The 20,420-nt window shown below is 45.0% G+C and overlaps 1 pseudogene; it reads right to left on the bottom strand.

The window, feature by feature from the left end:
* Nucleotides 1-10,222, bottom strand: part of LOC117190989 — a 34,727-nt pseudogene extending 24,505 nt beyond the window's left edge.
* Nucleotides 10,223-20,420: the final 10,198 nt, after the last annotated feature.

Below are 20,420 nucleotides of genomic sequence, written 5' to 3'. Positions count from 1 at the left end.
CACGACAAAGAGTGCGTGCGAGAGAGACAGAAAATCAGTCTGAGCGTGACGTCGGGCGCTGCGCAGCCACTGAAAATTGATTTCTTGCTTTTGGCTACAAAAATGATCCGATCTGATCCAGATTCAGCAATCTGATAGATATGGTCATTATCTATGATTCTGCGTTTTTAGTTTTCTCGAATGTGCAATATTGTGGATGCAACAGATTTTCGTCCTTTGTGGGGGCAGAAGGGGGTGGGGCGAAATTCTGAGATATACGTTTTATAGTGAGATCTAACAGAAGTGCGGATACCAAATTTGGTTACTCTAGCCTTAATAGTCTCTGAGATTTGTGGATGCCCCAGATTTTCGTCCTTTGCGGGGGCGGAAGGGGGTGTGTCGAAATTTGGACACGAAACGGTCAAGGTCCGATATCACAGGAGTGTGAATACCAAAGTTGCTTTCTCTGGCTCTTAGACGTTCTGAGATCCTTGAACTCATATTTTGCAATTGGCAAAACCGACCATGAAACCTGTGTGTTAGAGAGAGACAGAGCGAGAAAGAATGAAATTGTTTTCTTGATTCTGGCTATAATCGTTATTCGATCTGGTTCAGATTTTGCACTGTAGAAGATATGGTCATCCACACCGATTCTGCGTTTTTGGTTTTATCGTATCTTTAAAAATGTGAATGCCACAGATTTTCGTCCTTTGTGGGGGCGGAAGTGGGCGGGGCGAAGTTTTGAAATATTTTTGTAGCAGTGACATATCCCAGAAGTCTGGATCCAAAACATCGTTGCTCTAGCTCTTATAGTCTTTGAGCACTAGGCGCTGAAGGGGACGGACGGACGGACGGACGGACGGACGGACGGACGGACGGACAGACGGACAGACGGACAGGGCTCAATCGACTCGGCTATTGATGCTGATCAAGAATATATATACTTTATGGGGTCGGAAACGATTCCTTCTGGACGTTACACACATCCACTTTTACCACAAATCTAATATACCCCAATACTCATTTTGAGTATCGGGTATAACGAGGGGGAACGTTGTGAGTTGCTGCGGACACCGCAACTCTACAGTTATACCCGATACTAAGTCAGTATGGCTCTCCTCCGGCAGACGCTGCTAATATTAAACGACACGACAAAAAGTGCGTGCGAGAGAGACAGAAAATCAGTCTGAGCGTGACGTCGGGCGCTGCGTAGACAGTGCAAATTGATTTGTTCCTTTTGGCTATAAAAATTTTCTGATCTGGTCCAGATTCAGCAATCTGATAGATATGGTCGTTATCTATGATTCTGCGTTTTTAGTTTTCTCGAATGTGCAATATTGTGGATGGAACAGATTTTCGTCCTTTGTGGGGGCGGAAGGGGGTGGGGTGAAATTCTGAGATATACGTTATATAGTGAGATCTAACAGAAGTGCGGATACCAAATTTGGTTACTCTAGCCCTAATAGTCTCTGAGATTTGTGGATGCACCAGATTTTCGTCCTTTGCGGGGGCGGAAGGGGGTGTGGCGAAATTTGGACACGAAACGGTCATGGTCCGATATCACAGGAGTGTTCATACCAAATTTGGTTGCTCTGGCTCTTATAGGTTCTGAGATCCTTGAACTCATATTTTGCAATTGACAAAACCGACCATGAAACCTGTGTGTTAGAGAGAGACAGAGCGAGAAAGAATGAAATTGTTTTCTTGATTCTGGCTTTAATCAGTATACGATCTGGTTCAGATTTTGCACTCTAGAAGATATAGTCATCTTCTACGATTCTGCGTTTTTAGTTTTTTTGTTTCGTGTAAATTGTGAATGCCACAGATTTTCGCCCTTTGGGGGGGCGGAAGTGGGCGGGGCGAAGTTTTGAAATATTCTTGTAGCAGTGACATATCACAGAAGTCTGGATCCAAAACATCGTTGCTCTCGCTCTTATAGTCTTTGAGCACTAGGCGCTGAAGGGGACGGACAGACGAACGGACGGACAGACGGACAGACAGACATGGCTCAATCGACTCGGCTATTGATGCTGATCAAGAATATATATACTTTATGGGGTCGGAAACGATTCCTTCTGGACGTTACACACATCCACTTTTACCACAAATCTAATATACCCCAATACTCATTTTGAGTAAAGTTGTGGAGTCGAGACTCACCTTAAAACAGTAGCTCGTCTCCTCGCCATCCCAGATGGTGCGGGGCAATGGAAATTTGCGACGAACCCGATATTTGCCAACAGCACCCAAGGGTCTTCCGCGCAGTTTTTCGGCTTCCACATAATGCGCTACAACCGGAGAGAAAGAATTTCGATTTTGTAGAGCTTTGGGGTTAAGCAAGGAGCAGGCAGGAGCAGGAGCAGCACACATGCCCATGGCGGCAGTCATGGGGTCCGCAGTTGGAGGCTCACCTTTCAACCACAGGGCCTGGAGCTTGGCGTGATTTTGGGCCGAGAAGTGATGATGCTCGAGCAGGCGATACAGCTCCTTGTACTGGCCGCGATGGAATGCAACGACCGCCTTGGCCTTCAGCACGGACTCGTTCAGCTGCAGCTTATCACATTGTGGTAGCGACCAGAGGAAGCGGCCCAGTCTTTCGATGTTGCCGGCCTGCTGCAGGACCTGCGGCAGCGAATGAATTGTGTCGGATTAGATCGATGCAGTATCGAAGCAGGACTGGGATCCTCCAGACTCAATTCTGAAACTGAACTCACCTCGCAGACGCAGGCCACCTGCTCCTGGGTGAAGCCGAAGCTCGGCAGGTTCTCCCTTCCGCCGGAGGCACCACCTCCCGTCACTCCCCCATTGCTGCCACCCGTTAGGTGCAGTCCACCGGTGCCTACGCCGCCGCCCACTACCACTCCCTTGTGCGTCATGATGTCCAGATTGTTATTGTTGTTGTTATTTCTGTTGCCGGTGCTGCTGTTGTTTTTGTTGTTGTTGTTGAGGAGCGCCACCGAGCCACTCAGGCCTGTGGGGCTGTAGGGGGTGTGTGGCGGGCGGTGAGGACAGCGGCCTCATTGGCCGCGGCCAGATCGTAGAAATCTGTGGCAGGATGTTGAAGCATTTTGGGCGGGAATCGGAGCTGGGGAAGGGGCGGGAAGATGGGGGGTGGTGGGGGCAGCAGCAGGGAGTCCGTTCTATGTGAGTTCAATTAGCAATAACTGCGAAGGGAAAAAGTTCAAGGCCAGACCAGCTGGGATAACGATAGCTTATCCGACTATGGGTTTTTAGATTCTTTGGTAATTTGAGCGCTGCAAAGATAGAATAGAGAGACAGTAATGTATCACTAGATTATACCAATATCCCAATCAATTCAAAATGAGAATTTCGACACAATTATCCAACTAATTATCACACCGATTTCTCATCTATTTATGGCAATTTTGGATGTGTAAGCAAACACATTAAACTGTTGAACTTAGCAAATTATTTTGGAAATGTTGAACAATAGATTTGCCTCCATATTCGTAAACCATTTGGTAATTCAATAACTGAAATCAAAACAATTCCTCGATCCGATCAGATCGGATCCGATCCCCATGTTGTCAAATAAAACGAGGGGGAACGTTGTGAGTTGCTGCGGGCACCGCAACTCTACGGTTATACCCGATACTATGTCAGTATGGCTCTCCTCCGGCAGACGCTGCTAATATTAAACGACACGACAAAGAGTGCGTGCGAGAAAGACAGAAAATCAGTCTGAGCGTGACGTCGGTCGCTGCGTAGCCACTGCAAATTGATTTGTTCCTATTGGCTATAAAAATGATCTGATCTGATCCAGATTCAGCAATCTGATAGATATGGTCATTATCTATGATTCTGCGTTTTTAGTTTTCTCGAATGTGCAATATTGTGGATGCAACAGATTTTCGTCCTTTGTGGGGGCAGAAGGGGGTGGGGCGAAATTCTGAGATATACGTTTTATAGTGAGATCTAACAGAAGTGCGGATACCAAATTTGGTTACTCTAGCCTTAATAGTCTCTGAGATTTGTGGATGCCCCAGATTTTCGTCCTTTGCGGGGGCGGAAGGGGGTGTGGCGAAATTTGGACACGAAACGGTCAAGGTCCGATATCACAGGAGTGTGGATACCAAATTTGGTTGCTCTGGCTCTTATAGGTTCTGAGATCCTTGAACTCATATTTTGCAATTGGCAAAACCGACCATGAAACCTGTGTGTTAGAGAGAGACAGAGCGAGAAAGAATGAAATTGTTTTCTTGATTCTGGCTATAATAATTATACGAACTGGTTGAGATCTTACATTCTAAAATATATAGTCATCCTCTACGATTCTGCGTTTTTGGTTTTATCGTATCTTTAAAAATGTGGATGCCACAGATTTTCGTTCTTTGTGGGGGCGGAAGTGGGCGGGGCGAAGTTTTGAAATATTTTTGTAGCAGTGACATATCACAGAAGTCTGGATACAAAACATCGTTGCTCTAGCTCTTATAGTCTTTGAGCACTAGGCGCTGAAGGGGACGGACAGACGGACGGACGGACAGACGGACAGAAGGACAGACAGACATGGCTCAATCGACTCGGCTATTGATGCTGATCAAGAATATATATACTTTATGGGGTCGGAAACGATTCCTTCTGGACGTTACACACATCCACTTTTACCACAAATCTAATATACCCCAATACTCATTTTGAGTATCGGGTATAATTAACTAATCCGAGTGCAATTATAGGTCCAAACTTTTTCGATTATCGGAAATATTGTTTGGCCATGGCTATGGGCAGGGGCTCTCTTCAACCTGATCTAACCCTAGCCGAGAGATCTCTTACAGAAATAAACTTTTTACACAATATATACATATGTGGCGCGTGGTGTTTCGGTTTCGTTTTCGGTTTTACTCTGATTTCAGATTTCTGTATTCAGTTCTAAGAATATTTCTAAAATTACCAAACGACGGCGTCGCTGTCGCTGGTCTCTGCTTACACACACACGGAGAGAGAGGGAAAGAGAGCGGGAGAGAGGCAAGTGTATCCCCCAGATGGGATATCTCTGGCTATATTTTATAGTAACTTTGATATATGCAATCGATCTCTGGCTCGGCTAGATACACTTGTAGATATAGATACATATTCCCCGTGTGCCCTCCGACTAACAGATAGGCACACACACACACCTCTACTGTACGAGTATGTGTGAGAGTCGAGATATTCTTGGATCTGTTTTCAGTTCTCGTGTGTATGCGCGGCAGATTATATGTATACAAAACAAGAAAATAGAGAAGAGATTTCGTTTTGGCTGCTGTAACAAAAATACCAACGCCAAGTTGGATATGCTCTTGAGTCATCGGCCTAGTGAGATCCCCCCGCCAGTAGCTTGCAGCCAGCAGCCAGCCAGTCCCTCTCCATAGATTTCTTTCTCTCGTTCGAATTGGATTCTATTTCTTTTTATACCCGATACTCAAAATGAGTATTGGGGTATATTAGATTTGTGGTAAAAGTGGATGTGTGTAACGTCCAGAAGGAATCGTTTTCGACCCCATAAAGTATATATATTCTGGATCAGCATCAATAGCCGAGTCGATTGAGCCCTGTCTGTCTGTCCGTCTGTCCGTCTGTCCGTCCGTCCGTCCGTCCGTCCGTCTGTCCGTCCCCTTCAGCGCCTAGTGCTCAAAGACTATAAGAGCTAGAGCAACGATGTTTTGGATCCAGACTTCTGTGATATGTCACTGCTACAAAAATATTTCAAAACTTCGCCCCGCCCACTTCCGCCCCCACAAAGGACGAAGATCTGTGGCATCTACATTTTTAAAGATACGATAAAACCAAAAACGCAGAATCGTAGAAGATGACTATATCTTCTAGAGTGCAAACTCTGAACCAGATCGTATAATTATTATAGCCAGAATCAAGAAAACAATTTCATTCTGTCTCGCTCTGTCTCTCTCTAACACACAGGTTTCATGGTCGGTTTTGCCAATTGCAGAATATGAGTTCAAGGATCTCAGAACCTATAAGAGCCAGAGCAACCAAATTTGGTATCCACACTCCTGTGATATTGGACCTTTACCATTTTGTGTCAAAATTTCGCCACACCCCCTTCCGCCCCCGCAAAGGACGAAAATCTGGGGCATTCACAAATCTCAAAGACTATTTACGCTAGAGTAACCAAATTTAGTATCCGCACTCGTGTTAGATCTCACTATAAAACGTATATCTCAAAATTTCGTCCCACCCCCTTCCGCCCACACAAAGAACGAAAATCTGTTGCATCCATAATATTGCACATTCGAGAAAACTAAAAACGCAGAATCATAGATAATGACCATATCTATCAGATTGCTGAATCTGGATCAGATCGGATCATTTTTGTAGCCAAAAGCAAGAAATAAATTTTCTGTGGCCCGACGTCACGCTCAGACGGATTTTCTGTCTCTCTCGCACGCACTCTTTGTCGTGTCGTTTAAGATTAGCGGCGTCTGCCGGAGGAGAGCCATACTGACTTAGTATCGGGTATAAATGTAGAGTTACGGTGTCCGCAGCAACTCACAACGTTCCACCTCGTTCGATATCGTCTTGTTTCTTTCGGTTCTTTGGCTTGTTTCATGTTTGACGCAAGTAAACAAGCAGAATGCGAAAGTGAAACGAAATACTCGATAAATTTTCAATCTATAGGATCGCACACATGTGATAGATTGTATCCCATGGATACACGACTGCAAAGGCAACCGTAGGATGACACACTAACAGCCTTAAATGGTAGCTGAAAGATAGTGTCCCAAATTGATAGCTTTATACCGTTACACCACAGCAGCAGCAGAAGCCACCTCATAGATACTCTATCTGATATCCAGCTGCATTTCTCATCCAACATGTAAGCGGGAGATTTCTTATCGAGTGTGGGTCTCGTCTGGCGGCCTGCCCGCCTGACTTTTGTGGCATTCGAATAAAATTAATTTAATTTATTTTACAAATTTCGTTATTTATTTCCTACGTTCTGCTATCTGTCCACGAGTATCTATCGGATTTCGGTTCTTCTGTTTTCTGTTTGCTCTGCTGTTAAGTTTGACTTTTATAAGATTTTAATTTGAGTGTTATTGGTCGGCTGTACCTAGACTGTCTGCTTGCGGGGAAACTGACTGTCTCAGCCCGAAACTGAAAGCAGACACCTCTCCTCCCATCTGTATCTGTGGACGCGCGCACGCGTATCTACTCGAATGGCATTCTATTGGGTTGTTAATCAAATTGAATTGTTGTGGATGCTGCCGCTGGCGCTGCTGCGGCGTTTGCCTAATTAGTTTGTGATTAAAGTCGACTTACAATAAAACTGTTGTATTCTGCTGTGATTTTCCCTTTTGAGGCGATGGTTTGTAGATAGTTTTGGGCAACAAAGAAGGTGCATCTTCCCAGTCACTTCTGCCCCTTATCTCTGGTGCATTCCTTTCTGCTCTGCTCTCACTCTGAGCTCTGAAAGGGAACTGTTTGGAGGGACAACCTTGGTTGTGGAATAGACATCGAGTGGTCGTGCAAATGGTGCAGGCGGTGCAATCCAGAGAGGGCGACTGTTTTGGTTTTGCAGCTATACGAGTATTTGAAATCATCTGGGCCGATGTCTGTGTTTATAAAATTTAATCGCCTGGAGAGGACTGTGACGGACGGTGCCAACCTGTTGGGCACACCACCGATTCCCGGAATGGCGAAACACTGCTCGCTGGCGTTGGCTGGCTTAGTAAGCAACTGTTATCTGCCAGATACAACTGTATTTATAGCAATGTAATTAATTGTCACCCCACGGTAGACACGCTAGCCACTCAGAAATCAAATAGAACCCAACGTAATGAATGAAATTTGTCAATTTAATGGGTTGCATACGCAGATGTACATTCCCGTGTGTATCTTTAAAGCTGCATCTCCCGCTGCACCGCTCGCTCCCTCCCTGTCATACTTTCGCGCTACATTTGCCAATGTTTTGAATGAAACCCAAATGAAATTTTTAAGACGTATGCACAGACCCCACTGCCTCATGCCAAATTACGACGGATTCTATACGGCAGTGCGTAAAATGATCAAAGCCAGATCGCTACGATTGCGTATCTGCATCTGTTCTGGGCGAATCCGAATCTTGGCGAGAGGAATGCGTTAATTTGTCAATTTGGCAACTTTGTGAGACCATTGATGCTTCGGAGATGGAGATGGTATCTTTTCGAAGAGTCTATGGTAACATCATCATATCACACATCTCACAGATATATATAGGTATATATACAGGTATATAGTAAAACATCTGCTCCCATCTCCGCACCCCATTAAACATCGCGACTCCCGACGACAAACACGCGCTGGCCAATTCATTTAAACGGCTCCAATCGCATAAAGAATTTCCTATTTATACCAGCAATTTGCATGCCCAGACGGGCGGATGGAACTGGTCCCCGCCCACTCATCCGAAACTTTCTCAAGAAAGTAGCATCTTGGCAAGAGCCCCGAAAAACCTCTTAGTTAATAATTTTGTTCATATTTCTAGTCCCAAAACGAATTTGCATGATGAAGCGAAACTGCTTTATAAATAAACACGCCCCGCGGAACAAATGTATCCGATGGCTACAAGACTACAAGAGATGATGCTCGTGCGAAGGGGTTCTTCAGTGATGAATGAATGACAAGTGGAAATTGTTTTTCCTTCACTTCGGTGCCTACTTTTCCTCTAATTAATAAATTTGACTGTATAAGAGTGTGTATCCGTGTATTCAATTCTTGGGGTAAAGGCAACCTTAGGCAACCTTAGGCAACCTGAGGCAACCCGCCCACTCAACTGCTTAGCCGGAGAGATCAACCTCCGACCTCGTGGGCAAGAGGGGGACAGAACAGCATTTTCTGTGTAAACAATTACATTTCTAAACACGAATTCTGTTCTACCGTGCACTGCACTGAAATATTTATTTCGTTGGCGGTTCTCAAGTGCCTCAAGTTCTCAAGTAGCCGCGTTCCTGAAGGCAATGGAATGGCAATTTGGAATCCGCCAATGCCAGAGTCCGCCAAGAGCGAATTGCATCAAATTCGGAATCGATTTCCCCTTCACACTAACCCCAATTGGGAGATGGATGCCTAGTCATACAAGTTGTGAATCGATTGCAATGATAGATCGATCCATTAGAATGGAAATACTTCCCATTTGGCGTACTCGCTCTCGCAGTGTTCGATTGAGATCAGCGGTTCAGTATCTGCTATTTACACTTTACACGAGCATGGATCAGCCCTATAGATGGTTGGATCTGTGCTCAGTCTTCGGATTTAGTGCGTATATACAATGTTGTGTTTGGTTTTGTTTAAAAAGGAACGGTTTCGAATGTCATCGATTGTACCATTTATAATCGAAAGCTTCAGTAGTTGAAAGCACCTGTGTAGATCAGCTATCAGCTATTTATATTTCAGCTTTGTTTAAAGACCATCCTGGGGATGGTACGGACTGAAAACTATGGCTTACTCGCCAGCTGCGGTGACGTTAGCTTTTGTCTGCCGTCGGCAAGTTCGATTCCTAACGAAACCCAATCTGTGACTCACCTGAAGTTTGATTATTTATGGTTGATATCCGTGTTTCTCTTTTGCTTTAGTTTTGTGCTTTTGTTACACTGGGACTCTTCGAATCCGAATCAGATTCCGATTCCTCTTCGATGTATCCAAACAAAAGGTGATGTTTTGGAACTTGGCTTTTTATTTTAATCCAACTTTCCGCCGGGGGGCCATGTGTCAGGCACTATCGCACACACACACTTTCACACAGATAGGAGAATTAACTCATTTGCTAGCACCACCGGCGCCACTCACACAGCACTGCCGCTCACTTGTGCAGGGCAGGGCCGCACATCTTTCATACGCACTGTGTCAACCCCAACACGTGTTGCGAATTATTTTATCTTCTCGTGGAACTCTTTCGGTTCCTTTCTCGAACTGGGCCGTCACTCGGACCCGGACTCGGACTAATTGCCGTGCCCGACTATCACCACACGGCAAGTGCGACACTGAAACAGTTCCAGCAAAAAGATGGCCGCCAGCAGATTGATTAGATTAATTTATCTTTATTTTGTTGTCATTTCGTGTGCGTTAATTTGTTGCATTTAATTTCATTTTTAAATTCATTTATTGAACATTTGCCTCAGATATTTTTGCGCGACTCGAGCGAAAGGCCGCCGGATCCGTATCCGGATCGAAGTTGCGCGAGCGACGTGGACGACGTGAAACGTGGAGCAGCGGTACGACGAGCGAACGAACCGCAGCGAAGCAGCGCAAGAGGAAAACTAAAGGCAGAAATTGGAAAAGGCCAAATGCAATGGCCAACAAATCTGGTTGTTGGCACACATTGTTATTGGTGTGCGCGAGCGAGACGGGCAATGTAAATTTATCTTCGCTGTGTGTGAACGCACACAGATACTCGCCAACTGAGGGAGAGAGTACCCTACACTGGAGGCAAGGAATGATGACACATGTATGGAAATATGTGGAGCACAAAGCAACAGATGATCTAGCCTCTTTTCATATTTTAGAACATATGCTTGATCCATTGTTTTGTGTTATTCTAGTCAGAAAATCTATTAAATTCATTTGGTTTCATCTGCTATAACAATTATAGAATAATTATTAAATATTTAATATATTTTATATTTTAATTATTTATATTTCTGTTTCACGGTCCTATTAAAACTATTATACCGCTCTATAAATAGTATCTTTGATTTCTTGATTTGATAAATACCATGCCAACTATTTTTTGCCGCGACTGTGCTAATGCTCTCTCTCTCTCTCTCTCTCTCTCTCTCTCTCGCTCTCTTTTTGGCGCAGAGATCGGCGACAGTTTAAGAGCCACTGCGTTGTGCAAACGAGAGAGCAGTTAAACAGGTTCGGTAAGAACAGGTAAGAACGCCCCTTCCAGGTTCCCGCACTCACACACGAACAGGCGCCGGCTGGCACAGATAATCACGCACACAGCCACACTGGAAGAGCAACAAATTTGTGATTGGTCGGCCACCGCAGCGACTGCGCAATGGGCGCCATATTGAAAAGTGGGCAAAATGTAACTGTAATTGCACACGCCCGCTCTGGATGGGATGCTTCATAGAGAACGATAATGCTATACATCCTCATACATACGGACACTTTCGTATGTACTAATGGATATGTACTTTATATGCATTATGCTCAGTACCTGGGGGTCCTGCATCCCTTCTTTAATTATGTGCCGCATTTGTATCTCATATCAGTACATCTTTGGGCTTGGTTTCCGTTAGCACTGCCGTAATTACAAGTACGAGCACTGCCCGGGACTTGCCAGGATGCGTGTGGGTGCGTGCTGGCTTACACGGCCTGCTGCTTTTTCACCTGAACTAAATGGAAATTCAATTTTTTGATTGGATTGCGACTGCATTGAGCTACTATTCTTCAATAATTTATTATTATATTAGACTTTTGATTTAATAATCATAATAATCAATTGAGTACGGCTGGGCATGGTATAGATACATATATATCTCTTATATAACAATACCCAGACTACAGTAAAAACTCCTACAAGGTAATCTCCTTCTGAGTTTTATATTTTTTGATCTCATGACTGGCTTTCCATGAGACTATCAGTAGCCTCGACCACCCAAAATGAATGTATCGAAAAGGGAAGAAGGGAAATTTGATAGAATACTCCATAAGGTTGATGGACTGATGGGGCTGCTGCTCCTAATCAAGATCGACAACTGCCCACACATACACGTCCTCTGTGGAGATCGGGCCCCACTCGTGTAGTGGTCGCTTGGGCGGATAGGAAAGCATATTTGTGTTCTTCGCCTGAAAGTATGCCCGATGGTATTTGTACAATTTATATATTTATGTATATTATATATATAAATATATTTATATATATTATATTATTTATACAAGTATATATCACACCTCACCGAGATACTTGTTAATTATTAAGTTTAGTCCCCATAGTTAGTGTATAGGTAGGTTGGCTTAATTTCTTGTTGTGGTGTTACATGTTAATTGTTGCTGGTCGTGTGGGGGCTAGCGCCACCTAGGGTTGACATTAAGAATATGCTTAAAAAGGAACAAAAATCTCCCCACCATGTTCATAACCATTCAAGGTGAATGGCGAAGGATCGTGCAAAGGCAGATCCGGAGAACAAAATTTTTGTTGGTCAGTAGATCCGCCCAAATCTTTCTTTCTCCTCGTGGCCGTACAAGCATTCAGTTGCGCGGTGAGAAACAAAAAAATAATAAAAATAAAATTAAACCGCCGTAAATAACCGTGGTGTGAAACCAAAGTGCACTCGATCGGGAAAAGAACCCAAGAAATCAAATTGGGCTCTAATCGAAAAGGTGAGTACCGGCCTTCGACAGTGCTAGGAGCCACGAAGTTAGATTTTCCGACTTTTTCTGTAGTTTCCGCTTGGAGGTGAGCAGCCCCAACACAAAAAAGGAAGAAAGAAGGAATTAGCACCTCAACCCCATCCCCCTATTTTCGCAGTGCCAGTTCCAACCGGGTAAATATGTGCATGGAGTAACTGTTAGAAAAAGTAGCCTGATCAGTATTTTCAAATTCCACATTAGAATCGGCACTTAGTTTAGGAATTATCCAAAAGCTGCAGCCCGAGCTTTAAGCCCCCGCACTACGAACCAGCTGATCCACCAAGTCGCGGGCAGTGAACTTTGGCTGCGCGAGACGAGGACAGCCGTCTGAACGGGCTTAGTGCGGCGAATTGGCGTAACCGTTTCGCATTCAAAACCGGGCCAAGAAACGGAAACCGGTGCTTGCAGTCAGCGTAGGACCGAAGCCGCTTAAATGTTCCTACCGGGCGGGAAAAAATAGTGCACCACGTGTGTACATAAACTCCCGGCGACCCCTAGTGGTATCGCCTCTATTGTTCTTCTCGTGATTCGGCCTAGCTGTTCCAAACGTTTATTTAAAGTGCAGTGGAGGCCAGTGTTTGTCTTATGTGCACGTTAGTGTCATTATGTAGGCTGAATGAAAACTGTAAGAGATGTGCTCACATACATATGTATACACCGCCCACTGAAAGCCACCGAGGCCAGTAAGATCCCACCGTGACTCGCATTCCCTTGAACCTCGCAGTCCGTTGATATGTCTGTTTTTGTGTAGTTGTGTTAATTGTAGACAGAAACAAAAAAAACAGAAAAAAACGAGGGGGAACGTTGTGAGTTGCTGCGTACACCGCAACTCTACCTTTATACCCGATACTTAGTCGGTATGGCTCTCCTCCGGCAGACGCAGCTAATATTAAACGACACGACAAAGAGTGCGTGCGAGAGAGACAGAAAATCAGTCTGAGCGTGACGTAGGGCGCTGCATAGCCACTGCAAATTGATTTGTTCCTTTTGGCTATAAAAATTATCTGATCTGATACACATTCAGCAATCTGATAGATATGGTCGTTATCTATGATTCTGCGTTTTTAGTTTTCTCGAATCTGCAATATTGTGGATGCAACAGATTTTCGTCCTTTGTGTGGGCGGAAGGGAGTGGGACGAAATTTTGAGATATACGTTTTATAGTGAGATCTAACAGGAGTGCGGATACCAAATTTGGTTACTCTAGCCTTAATAGTCTCTGAGATTTGTGAATATCCCCAGATTTTCGTCCTTTGCGGGGACGGAAGGGGTTGTGGCGAAATTTTGAAACAAACTCGTCTCGGTCCGATATATTAGGAGTGTGGATACCAAATTTGGTTGCTCTAGCTTTTATAGTCTCTGAGATCTAGGCGCAAATGTTTTACTCTAAGCAAAGCCACCTATGCCACGTGTGTGTTAGAGAGAGACAGGGCGAGAAAAAATGAAATTGTTTTCTTGATGCTGGCTATAATAATAATACGATCCAATTCAGATTCTGCAGTCTAAAAGATATGGTCATTCTCTACGTTTCTGCGTTTTTGGTTTTGAAATATTTTTGTAGCAGTGACATATCACAGAAGTCTGGATCCAAAACATCGTTGCTCTAGCTCTTATAGTCTTTGAGCACTAGGCGCTGAAGGGGACGGACAGACGGACGGACGGACAGACGGACAGACGGACGGACGGACAGACAGACATGGCTCAATCGACTCGGCTATTGATGCTGATCAAGAATATATATACTTTATGGGGTCGGATACGATTCCTTCTGGACGTCACACACATCCACTTTTACCACAAATCTAATATACCCCAATACTCATTTTGAGTATCGGGTATAAAAACCCACCAACACATGGAAAGTTTGAAAATGCATTTGATAAAAGTTTAAAAGTTTGAGCTTAAAAGCGTCCGCTCGGCCGGGTCCCATCCGCGAGCTTATGCCATGCAGCACGCGCTGTACGATTTTGTTTTTGGTTTGCAGGTAAAAGTTTAATGCACCCACACACAGCCACACGCCCAGCTACGAAAGATCTTTCGCCGCGGGAACACAAACAAAAACTGAGTGAGCTTTATAATATACCAACAACATTACATTTTATTGCCTCCCAAACTTCCGCGAGCGTTGCAAAAGCTTCGTTCTTTTTTGCTAGAGCTGTTTGTCGGTCGATGACCTCACACTTTTAAAGTAGTCACAGCTGATTGGGCTTCTGCCTTTACAATACGCTTGGTAAAACGAATAGTATGTCCAACTACTCCCTGAAGCCGATGTGCTGGGACATGTGTACCTATATTGCGCTATAGTATTATCTTTCTATTTAAGGAAAAATCATTAGTTTATATCGCACTATAAAATATCGTATATGCACTTATAACTATTTACACTTATCGTATTTATTTATCTAAATATTCCCTAGTAATAATAGCTATATCTCTTGTGACGCTTTTCGTTCCTCCTTTTGTCCATTTAGCCTTGTCTTGGAGTTCTCGGTTAGTGTTTCTTTTTTTCTTGTAACATGAATATAGTATCTGAATATAGTTTCTAATAAAATGATTGTTAAGATGAATATGTGCTAGACGTTACCGCATTTGGGGGAACCATGCCGCTCGTGAGCGGAATAGGATGACCAATACCGGACACTCCAGGGATCCTGATATTATTATTGGCTCTTTCAGGATCACGGTAGGGTGGGCGTGGCACGACTCCGTGCCAGCAAAACAGAGATGTCCGCCGCGTTGGTAGATCCCTACTCCTTCTCTGCACTATCTTTGCCCCACTATACTTTCCGTACCCCTAACTATCCTTTCCTTGTCTGTCCCCCTCCCATTCCCAAAAAGAGTACGCGAATTTTAATAAAATAATACCAGCAGGAGCGAAGCAACCTAACTGGAGGGTTACCCCAAAGAACCCATCCCCATTTCCGACCAGAGACCAGCCGTGGAAGCGAGCGCGTACTCCTTCTCAGTTAGCCGACCACCAGCTTTATCGTGCGAAGATTCTCTTCGTTACTCGTTACAGTAATAATTATTTTATCTGGCGCCCAACGTGGGGCCGAAAGGCCTGAAGGTCAGGGTTGACGTAATTGTAAACGTTACAACGCGGAGTTACATTAACTTATATGGTTGTGTGTGACCCCAGCCAAACTTGACCTCGAAGCAGAAAAATTGTTGAGAAAGTCCATAACACCTGCGAGCAGTGCATAGTCATGCACTGGCTTAAGACTTTTGTTCCCTGTTTCCCACCCCCCTTCCTTAAAGCCTTCCTTTTGTCCTGGAATTGGATCCTGTAATGGTGGATGCTTATTAGTTTCCGATAACGTTTAGCCCGCATCGAAGTATGATCCATAACCCTTGTTCAATGGTAAGCTGCTCTGGAATCGATAATAGCTTCAACATAGCTTTATTGCCGAGCAGTATATGCCATAGCAGTGAAATCTAGATGGATTCACTGGTATGTGGAAGTTGGCTGGACACAGGGTTATTAATGGAGTAAATCTACGACCTGCCGCTACACAGAAGCGTATTAGTGAATACATTCGCCCGTATCCCTTGGAAATTGACAGGGACCTTGGGTAGCTTTGGTTCAGTTGTCGCCGGAGTCAGCTGGAAGAATCAAAATTTTTTTTTGTTGCCGCTCAACTCGAATCGGGGTTATTAGGGTGCCTCCGTCTTTTGTTTCTCTCTCTACTTTCTAGTGATTGGTCTATTCGTGCGCCGATTTATACAGCAGGTTATCGCCGGCCGAACGTGGTACCCCTGGTGCTGGTGCGTTTCTTCGTGCTACGCTTCCGGCCCGGACCGATAATGGCTGCGGAAAAGGTATAGGTCGTAGCACGCAGAGACTATTACAAACTCCCCGTAACCGCTTCGGTAATGTTTCCTCGATGGGCGGCTGACGAACACCGTCGTGATCCTGGTATGGGCACGCGGGCAAGAACGTCGTCCGTCCCTATGTTTAGGCGTTCGCCGCAGACAGGAAGTGGCCTAGAGCTACTACTTGGGTCACGATTGCCGAAGATACCTTTTCTTTATTTCCCCCTTTTTCGCTCTACCACGCATAGTTATTGGCAACCTTTCGGAGGGAAAGGGTTGCATGGTTTCCCCCAAAATCTCTCTATCAAAGATCGTTTTTGTACCCGATACTCAAAATGAGTATTGGGGTATATTAGATTTGTGGTAAAAGTGGATGTGTGTAACGTCCAGAAGGAATCGTTTCCGACCCATAAAGGATATATATTCTTGATCAGCATCAATAGCCGAGTCAATTGAGCCCTGTCTGTATGTCCGTCTGTCCGTCCGTCCGTCCGTCCGTCCGTCCGTCCGTCCGTCCGTCCCCTTCAGCGCCTAGTGCTCAAAGACTATAAGAGCTAGAGCAACGATGTTTTGGATCCAGACTTCTGTGATATGTCACTACTACAAAAATATTTCAAAACTTTGCCCCGCCCACTTCCGCCCCCACAAAGGACGAAAATCTGTGGCATCCACATTTTTAAAGATACGATAAAACCAAAAATGCAGAATCGCAGAGGATGACTATATGTTCTAGAGTGTAAAATCTCAACCAGATCGTATAATTATTATAGCCAGAATCAAGAAAACAATTTCATTCTTTCTCGCTCTGTCTCTCTCTAACACACAGGTTTCATGGTCGGCTTTGCCAATTGCAAAATATGAGTTCAAGGATCTCAGAACCTATAAGAGCCAGAGCAACCAAATTTGGTATCCACACTCCTGTGATATCTGACCTTGACCGTTTTTTGTCCAAATTTCGCCACACCCCCTTCCGCCCCCGCAAGAACGAAAATCTGGGCATCCACAAATCTCAGAGACTATTAAGGCTAGAGTAACCAAATTTGGTATCCGGACTTCTGTTAGATTTCACTATAAAACGTTCATCTCAGAATTTCGCCCCACCCCCTTCCGCCCCCACAAAGAACGAAAATCTGTTGCATCCACAATATTGCACATTCGAGAAAACTAAAAACGCAGAATCATAGATAATGACTATATCTATCAGATTGCTGAATCTGGATCAGATCGGATCATTTTTGTAGCCAAAAGCAAGAAATCAATTTGCAGTGGCCACGCAGCGCCCGACGTCACGCTCAGACTGATTTTCTGTCTCTCTCGCACGCACTCTTTGTCGTGTGGTTCAATATTAGCGGCGTCTGCCGCAGGAGAGCCATACTGACTTAGTATCGGGTATAACTGTAGAGTTGAGGTGTACGCAGCAACTCACAACGTTCCCCCTCGTTTTTTTTGCTTTCCCCGTTATTATTGTTTTTTTTGTTAATATTTGTCTGAACTAGATTTATAGGAACGTGCTTAAAGCTAGTTAATATATAGGATAACTTTACAATGCCGGTAGACCGAAGCCCGGATTATAGGCTTCAGCCAAAAAGGGCGAAACCGTTTGCTGTGTATGCACGCAAGAAGTCGAATACCCAGGCCAACTATTAGCTACCAGCTGTAACCATTATTTCCATCACACCTGCTTTAGTGCACGTTCAGGAAATAAGAAATTCTGTCCAGTGTGCAGAACTGCGCTGAGCAAATCGACCCTTAATTTGGCAGAAGAACTAGAAGCAGCTCAAGCCTCAGGCAACCAACCAGGGGCAGTTTCAGTGACCAGATCCCGTTCGAAAACACTTAAATCACAGCAAAACCGATTATCCGCTGCCAATATGCAGAGTGGGGTCCGAAGTGTTAGCCAACCCGAAGGGCCTAGTGTGTCCGGTCCAATGGCCGCTCCAGATCGTCCTAGAGGCCAACCGCCAAATTCTGCGGCAGCAGTGGGGTCAGCTTCAGCAGCTCGAACGGGTCTGCCAGCCACGGATGGTAGCTTGCAACAGACCATTGCGGACGCAGTGACAGCCGCACTAGCACAGCACACTCAAATGCTAGCTAACGCGATTGAAGCGGGGTTTCAAAGATTGTCGCTCCAGAATGCAGCTCCAGTTCCAACGGAAAGGGTACACCCAGCCCATAGGCAGTCCTCTCCCGTTAGGTCAAATCAATCCTTTGAGCAACTCTTTAGGTTATCCGCCAGGGAAAACGCAGCATTACCAAACTCAGCGTCCGAGCGACCGACTAACTTGTCAGCCCCACCCGAGTCGCAGCAATCACATCAGTTGCGCGCGGATCGGATTAGTCAGATAATCGCGAACTGGAAGTTGAGATTCTCAGGGCGCTCCTCTATGTCAATAGATGATTTTTTGTATCGCGTCGAAGCTCTGACCAGCCAGACATTAGATAGCAATTTTGAATTGTTATCTCGCTACGCGAGCAACCTGTTCGAAGGAAGCGCGGGTGAATGGTACTGGAGGTATCATAAAAGCGTACCAAGAGTGCGCTGGATTGATCTCTGTATTGCTCTGAGATCGCAGTTTTCGGACGTCAGAACAGATTTAGAAATCAGAACCGCGATCACCCAGAGGAAGCAGAAAGTCAACGAACCGTTTGACAGTTTTTATGAGGCCATAGTGGCGCTTGCAGACAAGCTCGTGCAGCCGATGACCGAGCAGTCCTTGTTAGAGGTGTTGCGAGCAAATCTGCTCAATGAGATACAACATGAGATTTTATATGTGCCCATACCGAACATTGTGCAGTTGCGACAAGTGGTCCGCAAGCGTGAAAGGTTCATCGAAAATACTGCTAAGCCAATCCCGGCTACTCGACGATTTGTTCCTCGCAATCAGGTGAACGAAATGTCCATCCAGACAGAAGGTCTGGCAGAAGCCGATTCGGAAGAAGCTGACGCTTTTGATATCGACGCGATGACGCTTTCTTGCTGGAATTGCAATAAACAAGGCCACCGATATCAAGAGTGCGAAGCAGAGCGTAAAGTATTCTGTTATGGATGTGGTAAGCGGGACACATATAAACCATCGTGCCGAAAATGTATCTCGTCAAAAAACGAGTTGGCTCGTGCACCGATATCGAGTGCACGCAAATTAGTGTCGAAGGCGACGAATACGGAGTAACCGGGGCTACGTCAAGCTCGCTCCCCCTACCTCCTGACATGATAACGACCACTATGATACCAGTACAGGACGACGATCAGGAAACGACCCCTGCGCCTAGCAAAACTCGAGACCGTAAGCGTAGGAAGCTGTTCCGCACGCAGAGTAAAAATGCGCGCAGAGCATTTATTAGTAATATATCTGATCTACGACCCTACGCCAATGTCACTCTGTTTGGCAAGACGATAAGTGGATTAATGGACACAGGCGCCTCAATCAGCTGCCTTGGGGGTAAATTTGCAGAAGAGTTAGCTCGAACAAACCCTGAGGTCAAGCCGATGAAGTCAGCCGTGAGAACCGCAGATGGGAAAAAGCAAGTTATTCTAGGTAGGATCTCCACACTCATTTGCTTTCGTGGAAATTCCAAACGAATATGCCTTTATCTTGTACCATCGTTATCGCAGGAGTTATATCTAGGAATAGACTTTTGGAGAAGCTTTAATCTACTGCCGTTCTTCTTAATGAGCAAAGCGAATAATGACAGTTTGGCGGCTATAAACTTTGACAACCCGATGCAAATACCTTTGTCGGAATTACAGCAGAAGGAACTAGTAGCGATAGTACAGATGTTCCCTTCGTTTGCCGAAAAAGGATTAGGAAAGACAAAATGGCTTACACATGACATAGAAGTTTCAGAGACTCGGCCCATATAACAACGTCACTACGCAGTGTCGCCTGCAGTCGAAAAATGTATATACGAAGAGTTGGACCGAATGTTAGGCCTTGGGGTGATTGAAGAATCAGATAGCCCGTGGTCTTCCCCGGTAGTAATTGTGCGTAAGCCAGGTAAGGTTCGCCTTTGCCTTGATAGCCGGAAAGTTAACGGAGTAACAGTCAAAAATGCTTACCCTATGCCTCTTATTGATGGCATTTTAAGTAGACTTCCAAAAGCGCAGTTCATTTCAAGCATCGATCTTAAAGATGCTTACTGGCAGATTCCGCTTACTCCAATGGCTCGGGAGAAGAAGGCTTTTGCTGTGCCTGGGAGGCCGCTATATCAATTCACGGTGATGCCGTTTGGTTTATGCAATGCCCCACAGACCATGTCCAAACTGATGGATA

The sequence above is a fragment of the Drosophila miranda genome (assembly GCF_003369915.1).
Source record: "Drosophila miranda strain MSH22 chromosome Y unlocalized genomic scaffold, D.miranda_PacBio2.1 Contig_Y1_pilon, whole genome shotgun sequence".
NCBI lineage: Eukaryota > Metazoa > Arthropoda > Insecta > Diptera > Drosophilidae > Drosophila > Drosophila miranda.
The sequence above is the reverse complement of the archived record's forward strand: the minus strand, read 5'-3'. Positions and strand labels throughout refer to the sequence as shown.